Raw genomic sequence first — 11,099 nt, 5'->3', positions numbered from 1 at the left:
TCTGGAAGAAATAAATGATAATTTTTTAAATATTTATGATTAATTATATTTATAATAATTGTGAATACTTAAGTCTTAATACATGATCATATTTCTTGAATAATAAGACTTCTTGAAATGTTAGGAGTAAATTTATAAAAGATTAACATTTTTTTTTCTTATTCCCTCTGTAGGTTTGTAGTCTGTGTATGCAGTCTTTTCATCCAGTATCTCGTTTATGCAATCAAATGTGATAAAGATAAAACAAAGAACTAGGCATGTTCGCTAATCATAGTATGTAATGCAAAATGTTGCTCAAATGTTGATGTCCTTGTGGTACTGAATTATCACACAACGATCGATTTTAATGAAGATCAGTTTCGCATGCTGCAGATTAAATGTTTCGCGATTCTAATTGCTTTTAATGAGATGGTGTCAGAAATTTGTTACGATTGTACTGGTCTCGAGGTCGACGCTCGATACCAAAAGTAAGTGCGCAGTGATAATACGATATTCTCTAAGCTTCCCGTTGAAATTAAAAGGAAATTGTTGAATAATTTCATTAAAATTTTTTCTTTCGCAAATATTTTTAATTTAAACACGGAACCGATTTTGCTGAAGTATCTGAAAATTTAGCTAGATCCAGTTCTGAAAATAATTTTGTTAAATTATTAAAATAATTGTGTAAAACGTTTGAGTATAATAAGCAATGCTGCAAATAGTTTTGACTGAAATGCGTGGTCGAAAATTTCTCTACGATTTTTTTTCACCGAGATATTTAATTTTTCGTGAAATTCGACAAAAATATTAGCACGGAAATATTTATAAACGCGACTGACGAATTATATATATTTTTTATATTTAGAATAAATCTTACTCGATGTTACAACGATACGCTGACACCGTGTAATATTGTAAGTTAATGTTAAATCTACAATAAAATACTAGAGCACATCGGTTTCACGCCAAATATTATATCAGCATAAATAATTGTTACTTGTTATATAAGAATAAAATATTCTTCTTTCAGTAGTAAATATGATTTTCCCTACATTGATTCTATTTTATGATAGATCAAAAAATAATATTATTGAATCTAGAAATCTTCTTAATCTTCTATAGAGATGCAAATATTCATTTTTATCAATATTACTTTAATCATATATTCAATCATGCTCTTTTTCTCTAATAGTGATAACAATAATTAGATACTTTTTTTTGGATATTGTTATTTCATGCATACTAACTAAATTGATATAATATTGAAATATTCTGGCTACATATCAAAATATTTGATTGTAAAGAAATTTTGTTTATTTCTATCAAGCTGAACCAATTTTGTTAATTCAACTATATATGATTGTTTTTACTGTGGAATATCTAGTTTAAAGAAGAAAATTCATGGTTTTTGAAATTCTTCATAATATAATCGCGTCAGTTGGCATCAACCAGGAAGAATGCATCTGTCGCGAGAACAATACATGTCACTCTCGCATATTTTACTCGTGTCGGTTTCACGTTTATCGCAAAAATTTATTCGTGAAAAAATGGAAAAAACATCGGATTACTTGCACACGTGTGCGAAGCGCAATGCGCGTTATTCTTCTAAAAGCGCATTTTCGCAAGCGAATGGTGTTCTACTCGCGTTATTCGTCTTTCGGATTCAAATACAGCTGCACTTGCAGCTTTGAAGCGAGATGCTTCGCCGCATGCAGACCATTGATTTCGCGAAATGAGTATTCGTAATAGTTTCCGTGCAAGTGGACACGTCGTTCTCTCCGTATTACAGAGACCCACTCTCTTGACTTCTAATCTGCGGCATCAACATCGCGACTCTCATTAATATTCGACGGAGAGCAGATATCAATCCATTCTTTAACTGTCAATCCTAGCAGAAGCTGCTGTAGTTTTGCGATCGATGACCAGAAATGAAGCTCTATGCCACGGCTATGATAGCATCTAATATAGAAACACGATATCGAGGAATTCAATTGTTCTACATCCTTCGTCATAGAAAATATTAAACACTTGAATTCGGAGCATTCGGTCTTATCTAGGTCTTTGCATTTAAATCACGATATTACGTATACGTATAAATTGATGTATTTATTAAATCTCGTTTTATTGCAATTCATTTATATTTCTGGACATGTCTATACTAAAAATACAAGTAGATATCATTTATAGAAATAGAGATATAAAGAGCAGAATATTTTTAATTAGGAATTTGAGTCAAATCTGATATTTTTTATTATAAATCTGAAATAAATGAATTTTTATGTTAACGGTAACGTCTATATTATAATTGATTTTCATATAGAAAGATTAGTTTTGGTGAAGCATCTAAAAATATAACTATATAACAACTAGATTTTTTAATATTTTATTGAATTATATCAGAATAATTAAAAATTATAAATTATGTAAGATGCTAGAATATCAAAATTTTTTTGCAGCGTAATGCATCATTATGCTTGAGTGCTCTACGTAATTATTTTAATGAGCTAACAAAATATTATTTTTACGTAATAAGTTAAACAAGACTGCTATGAATGACAATAAAAATGACAAATGAAATTCAGGCAAATGTAATTGGTGTTCACATATATTTAATACTTAAATTAAACTCTTGTATTTTTCAGTTACAGTTTGTGCCATCCTCAGTGAATAATATGATCATTAATTATTTCCAATCACTATATATATAAATAAATCAAATAAATTGAGAAACTTCGAATAGTTGGAGTGAGATATTGATGTCTAATAATATTTCTATATAAATTTTAAATATATTTTTCAGATAATAAGCTGCACACCGATTTATTATCGGATTTGCAACAATAAATGTTGATATAATAATCGAATTGGAAAAGATACCCGGTAGTCTGGAGATTCCAAATTCGAATTGTGCTGATGTAATATTTTTCACAATAAATTTTTTACTTTTTTAGTAATTGCTTTAAGATGCTGGTAGCATTATTATCAAATTGATGATCAATTTAAATTGTGAGATTATTATTCCAATTTATTATTATGTTAAATAGTTATAATTCGTGTATAATCCGTGCGCAGTTTATGTAACTGAAAAATGTATTTATATAAAAATATATAATATTTAATAAAAATATTATTAAGCATCAATATATCTAGCATTTTTTATTACTTATTTGATTTATTTTTACCTAAATCTATTTTTACCTAAATTTTTAAATACTTTAGCAAAAACTTGTTTTTTTTTTTTTTCATATGACAAGCGTTGTACAGAAAAATCTAAACATGTATTTGGTACATCGCTTTGAACTTTTATCAATTTTTGAAAAAGTCGCTGCTGAACATGATTGTAAGATTTTATGGATTTACGAAAAGTTTATGTCACCTTATATCACATTACTTCTCAACTTTCCGGTCCGCATTAGACTCATCAGAAAGTTTGGTCGACGCAGAAAAGCAAACACGCAGACGACGACTTACTCTTAAAAGCTTGGGAACGAGCTAAGCAAAAGGGAGGGGAATTCCATCAACGTGCGAAAAACCAATATCGCACACGTGCCATGTTCTTGAACGTAGATTCATCCATTCTTTACGCGCATTCTGGAAAATCTCGTTGCACTCGCCACAGTTATTTGTAGAATTCAATGTGCAATGATGCGAAGTGCTCTCAGCGAACCTCAGAAGACCGCAGCGGCTTTTTCAAAATTCTATCATGTACTTATTTTTACCGGGAAAACCCGTTGGCACAGGATTTTCTTTATAATTCTATTCTATATAACTTATTTCCACGTGTTGTTTTAGAGATATATGGAGAACTTTTTCTTATTTATTTCAGAAAATATAATTAATATTAGAAGGACAAAATACATCATTTCAACTGTAGAGGTGGTACAATTTCGAACATGATGCAATTCTGAACGAAATAAGATTCGAATTCAATTTTTGAAGATTAAATTTGATTTTTTCCTGTTTAATACTTTTCAATTCTATCCATGCAATAAGAGGATCAAATTTGAACTTTAAAAATTGAATTCAAATTTTATTTCGTTTAGAATTATACCGTTCGAAATTTTATTATCTTATCTTATATTAGATTAAGAAATGTTATAAAATTTATTATTTTCTATTTTTATAAAACAAAATTGAACTATATTTTGCATGCAAAGAACGATTTTACTGCGTAATATCTAAAATTTAATTAGATATAAATCTGAAAATAATTTTTTATTGGCTTTAAAATATTGCCTTAATTTATTAGCTTTTTAAAATAATTATGAAGAATATTTAAGTGTTGATGACAATGCTGCAAAAAATTTTAACTACCAGTTTGAGCATACAAAATTATTTTGGTCAAAACAACATTTTTGAATGCAGTGTATTTAGCTAAGTTTTTAGATCAGCAAAAACATTCTTTCTATGTAATTAAAGTTGTTAATCGAACTTGAAGCAATCAAATGGGAATAAACAAAGTAGAAAAAGTAACGGCGCTTTAAAAGATAGACAATTTGGAATTAAATAAGATGAAACGAAAACAATAATTTAGACACAGTATCTCTGTTTAGATATATACAGTGAGAGCAAAAAATATTTGTACAAGGAAATTTGTTATAAAAGTCTTATTTCTAGAAAATAAATGTTAATTAGTAATTTTATACAATGAATATATTCTGTTTTAACATAAACAAACAAGCTTCACATGTATTTCTGATTTTAGAAACTAAATTTCTCTTCTATATATATGAACATTTTTTGAGCATTCAAACAATAGAATTTTTAATTTTTGTTTATTTTTCAGATGATATATTTTGTATAATTAATACACATCTTTTTGATATATATAATTTTAAGAAACATACAATCTACTTTTACTTTATGAATAAATTATTAATTATGCAACAAGAAACGATCGTCAATTAAATGTCGAATCGGCGTTAAATGGATGTTGAAATCATCGTATTTGTATTGATTCGATATCAATTCGATGACTCATTTCTCGCTGGATAATATTTACTTTTTAAAATAAAATTAAAAAAAATATTTTCTCTATACGAGTACTTTTGCATTCTGTATATGTAATACCTCTGTGAGATATATATATATATATATATATATATATATATATATATATATACACTAAAACTAGAGGGGTAGATCGAGGCTCAACTTTTATTTATTAAAAAGTAAAAAAAGATTAGAATTTTGATATTAAGTTTTATAAAAAATTCTTAATTTTTACAACTTAGGTTTTATTATATAATAAAATAATACATAAACGGTATTTGTTATTGTATAACAAAAAAATCAAGAAGAGGGAATTAAATAATGCACATCTCGAAATTGAGGAGTAAAGAAAATCACCAGTTTACTAGCAAATTGTATATTGTAAAAATTATTGCATAAGTTTTAGCATACCTTTTTGTTACATTGTAAAATTTGTGATTTTTTTTAGAATCGTGATTTTATGGGAGAGAAAAAATTTCCTCGTACACTCTCAATCTCTGCGCTCATATCAACTGATATTGAATCGCACGCAATAGGAAACTATTGTTTTTCAATGCAGTGAAAATATGTGAAAGTAACTAGTGATAAAACAGTTCGTTTGAAACACAAAAATAACAAAATTAGCGACAAAATTGATTCGATTCGCTCTGTGATCCGATTCGCTTTAGTTTACCGGCTTTACCCTATATGATGGCGTTGTAATTATTTTTTCTTTTAGTTTGATACATAATGATGATCCGATAATAACTTGGCAATCTGTTGAGGAATTGGTGAAACAAAGAAAATGACCGAGAGGAATAGATTGATAAAATAATTTTGCGGCTTGCTCGCGATTTTCCATTCGTAAATCGATCGACTCATACAAATTGGAATGCCGTATATCTTTGTCTCGCTTTGCACGGAAGAAATAGCGATGGAACTTAGAGAGGGGGTGGGGGGAGGGAGGGAGGGAGGGGAGGAGAGAGAGAGAGAGAGAGAAATTAATCAATTTAATCTTTGATCTCCGATACGCGGAATCCTCGGCAGAACCGAATTAATAAATCTGTGACTGTATTCTCGCGTCAAAAGATGATGAAAAATTGTTTTATCGTATACAGTGTATACAGCTTAACATATTTCTTTCTATACTTATATATTTATATATATTTATATATATAATATATTGTATAAATGTAAATATATATTATATATTTATATTTATATATATATATATATATCCATTTATATATTATTATAATATATTAACACGTGCCGCGGAATTTTAACTTGCTCCTGAGTCACTGGTGATTCATGAAATTTTTGTTTGCGTTTATTATATTTGTTAAACATATGTATTTCATAATGATTTAAAAAATAACAAAAATTATTATAAAAAAGAAAGCCTGATGTATACTAATATTGCATCATGTATCATAATTATCCATGTATGATATAAAATAAAAAATTATTTTATAGTTACATTTCTTTTTATAATTAAAAAGTTAAACGGTTTATCCAGCGTGATCATCGGTGAGCCACGAAACGTGTTAATTGCACACGTAATAATTGATTTACTAAAATTAGAAATGAATGAATTATTTAAAAACTCACATTTCGTATAATTAATGCAAAAGAAAATATGTATATATTTAAAAAATAGACAGTAATGAAAGAAATATTTTTTTACGACTATCCAATACTCTGGTGATCTTGTCTTATTCAATTTGGGAATCTCTGCTGTAGATAATCGCAAACCGTTCTGGCCCGGTTTTATCGCATTATAAACCGCGTCGTAAGCTACGTTTCGCAACGATGAAACTTGTGGAATTCTTGAATGACAAGAACGTTATCCAAAGAATTTCCCTTGCGGTTATTCTCCGTCGTAGCTCTACAATATGGAGGACGGAAAAGCGGGAATTAAAGCCAGTACTCTGGAGTGTGCATGAGGAAATTTAGTCGTCTGGACCACAGGACGACAGTGACGAAAATGAATAATCTAAGCCGGACCTCCTGTCATACTGTCATTTGATCCGCATTGTAATTAAAAGTACAAATACGAAGTTAATCGATTTTCTGAACAACGCTAGAAAATTTGAACAAGTGGAAATTCTTCACTCTATTCTATTTTGTTATTTACCGAATTGTTATTTACCGAAAAATTTTATAATGAATTTTATTATACATGTCAAGTTAAATGCAAAGAATTGCATATCGTCTTTAATTTCGTGCAATTTTTTCCGTAAAAAGTTTTTATACAAAACCGATTGCGACGTTGATTCGCACCGCAAATAGATTGTGAAGAAAAAAGAAATGAATTAGAATGAAATTTTTGGCATGCAGTGAATCTCCGTTCAACTTTAAAAATATATACGTTGTTTGTCTTGGAATCAATAGTCACATGTAACGGATCCATTTATTTTCGTGCGTAATCATTCTGAACCTCAGTATTTATGAGTTAAAAAACGGATTCGTCTTCGTCAGCACGCTGATAAAATGCATGCAAGATAAATCAAGCGTGTTATTATGAAGGGCGCTATTAAATTTACTGCATTGACGTATTTCCACGTGCGAGACATAAACGTGAGGGACGCTTTGCAGATGACCACAACTCGAGCGACGTACGTTGTCTCGTTTGTCGATAAAATAAAATCGAGCAATAAAAAAAATATTTTTTCCCTGTAAAAGAATATTGCCAATCAATTCCAACAGCCTACACTGTAAACAATGTATATAAAGTTATGTAAATATGTATAAAAATTACACAATATATAGTGAAAATTGTGCGTTTTTACAAAAGTTGATTTTTTTTTACTTCTAATATAAATATATTTTTATATTGGAAGAAAAATTAATAAATAAGAACAGTATCTTTAATAGTGAGTCCCAAAATTAATAATATATAAATTTTTTGTTAACGAATTTTATATATGACTAAATGCTATTTCTGTCACATTTTAAAGTGGAAGGAATATATTTATGTTTTCACATATAAATATTAAATGGATAAAGGATATAGAAAATAATGATTACAGAAAATAATGATTACAGAAAATAATGATTTATTGATGTGAAATAATAAATTAAAAATACACCGATAAATTCTAAGAAATTGATGTTGATTCTAATCAAAAGAAATGAAAAATTGCACGCCAAGATATCGCGCAATCAATCGTTAGACCGATTCGGTTATTACTATTGATTAAGATTGATATCGATATCAAATGATAAAACCATGTTCAGAAAAAGAAATGAATTGTCGATTTTACTGGAAAAATGAAAAATTAATAGATTAGTATGAGATTAGTATTTTTAAAATTATCTTTAGTCGTTTAATTTAAGTCTTTAACAATTTGCGATAATCGTTAAATTCGCGAGTCTAATCGGTAGACATGCCACTGCTTGCGAATAAAATAAAATATTATACAACTAGATAAATGCGATAAATGCAATGTACTGCAGTATCAATTAGTGTCATGTGCAAACATGTCGGCTATAAAAATATATAACGTCACTCAACTGACCGCATAATGTAGCGACGAATATTCTATGAATTCCCGCGTTCACCTCGCCGTAACTCCCGTCACGTGGCTCTTGTCTGTCAAAATAAATAAAATCCTTTTTTTGTCCGAAAAGTCTGTATTATATTAAAAAGAAATCAATTAAATAAAACCAGACGTTTATGTGTAAATACGGTCGTCGCTGAGTAATACAATTTAAGAAGCTATTCTGCACATTCTTTATTAAAAACGCAAAGAGTTGCAAGTTCATCATACATAACAAGAAACAAAGGAAACATATTTTGATAGTCTAAGCGATTTAATAATTTTACTTTGCCATGGCTCTAATTTCCATCGAAATTGCAACTATTAATGAAAGAAGATAAATTCTACACAGTAATAAGGAAAGCAATCTCTTCATTACTCCGCCTATCCTTCTCACCTCCTCAACTGCTATTAATTTCCTGCCATTATCGCGAACAACATCTTATCTGGACGGTTAGCCAACAATCTGATGGTTGTGCGACAAAGTTGATTATCCTAAACGTCTTACGCAAGACTTTTTGTATCTAAATTTAACTTTAAATTTGCATCAGTCTGTGTTATATTGTTCCGCAAGCACTTGTCTTATCGCTGTATTTAAGGATATATTATTTATCAAAATAAAATTATGAAAAAATTGTAGATTTTTTTATTTGAAAATAATACAAAAAGCTTGGCGACTTTTTTAAAAATTTAGAACTTGGATCAAAAATTATTTTACTAAGAAATAGAAGATATAATGATAAAATAATTATAATTAGGAGTTTTATTTTTATTGTTACTATAATAATATAATGTCAATAATAATGATTGTATTATAGTTGTATATATTTAAAAAATATATTGGATGTGGGAAAAAGATGATATTAAATGCTCAATACTCGGTATTAAATGCTCAACAATCGCATCAACAACACTAGATTTGAAAATTGACATTTCAACCTTTGTTTTTTTGAGCCAAAAAAAGATTGAAATCGGTGGAGTGAATCTGAAGTTCTTTTATTTTGAAAATGGAGATAAATAAGGAAAAAATTCGCTATTGCAGCATCATTACAATAAAGGTAAGAATGCTGCACAGGCTTGTGAAAAAATTTGTGTTGTTTATGGTGAATACTTTAAATTAGTAGCACGAAAATGGTTCGCTCGCTTTCGTACTGGAAATTTCGATGTCAAAGATAAACCTCGTTCCGGTTCGATCAATCATCGAAAAGTTTGATGAAATCATAGAAAAAGTTGAGCGTGATAGGCATGTGCTATGGCTTTGCCCCAAAAATGGCAAAATATTATCAAAAATAATGGAGTGTATTTGGTTTGAAAAAATTAATTTCAATACTCTAAGAAAAACACTTGAATTTTACTAAAAAAAACGTACGAATTTTTTTCCACATCCAATATATAGTTGAGGTCAGGAATTAGTTATTTTTTGATGCCAATTATATACAGATGTTTTATTTTAAATGTAATATGATATAAAAAATACGCGTAAAAAATACAGATTTTTTAAGCAACTATTTGTTTTCTTTACAGCAATTGCTCATTATTTCGTTTATAAAAGTATTATGATACAATTATCAAAAAATTAATACAATAGTTTACGAGATATTTAATATTTTATGTTAATATGTATTATATAAAGTATAAAATATCTCGTAAATTATTGATTTTTCGATTGCTTTACTTTAATTTTTTTTATGCAGATTAATCAGAGGAATCGTATTATGTAAAAGAAATCATATAATTTTATTTAAAAGATGACTGTATCCTCCATATGACCTTGAAAAATTAATGTTTTTCGACAATTAATTTTACTGATATTTGCGTTCTTTCAGATTGTACTTTTATCTGAAACATTTTTCCAAGATATTCGATTAATTACGGTTAAAATAAAAATATTCTGTATACTTTTTAAATATATAGAATTACAAATATAGTTATTATTACTAACATTAAACCAATGACTATAAAAATGAAAATTCTAATCATAATTATTTTACCATGCAATTACAATCACAAATATTAAATATTTCCCTCAGTGTACATTATGATTTATATTAACTGCATTAAATTATATTCCTTGACAAAGGTATAGGGATATTTTCAACATAAAGCAGCAATTTGTTTTATTTATATTAATTAGCAATTTGTTCGTTAATTATATTAAACTAGCTGATAAGGAGGCATTTTCGTCGTATACGACGTAGCACATTTTGTAGCTGTATACGCTGCACGCTATTCATGGTTAAGTATGCCTCGCCAAGGCTCCCAATCGGATGGGTGACTGCCTTGTGCACCATTTGTTCATCGTCTCTTTCTATCTTCGTAACGCATGTTTCTCTGATGTTTATGTTGTTCTATCTCTGTCGCCTTTTCCTTACTTATTTCCTTTGAGGATTGTCTCATGCATTTTCTGTCTCTTATGAGAAGGTGCAGCTCATCCTCGAAGGTAGAGAAAAGTGGCATCTCCACCCTGATGTAGGCGCTCATCTTGCAAAAGGACTAAATGTGCCAAACATTTTTTATTAATACTGTAGTAACTTTTCATTTTTCAACAATAACATAATAATATATACATATATATATATATATATATATATATATATATATATATAT

The sequence above is a fragment of the Atta cephalotes genome (assembly GCF_000143395.1).
Source record: "Atta cephalotes unplaced genomic scaffold scaffold00044, whole genome shotgun sequence".
Classification (NCBI taxonomy): domain Eukaryota; kingdom Metazoa; phylum Arthropoda; class Insecta; order Hymenoptera; family Formicidae; genus Atta; species Atta cephalotes.
Note: the sequence above shows the minus strand (reverse complement) of the source record.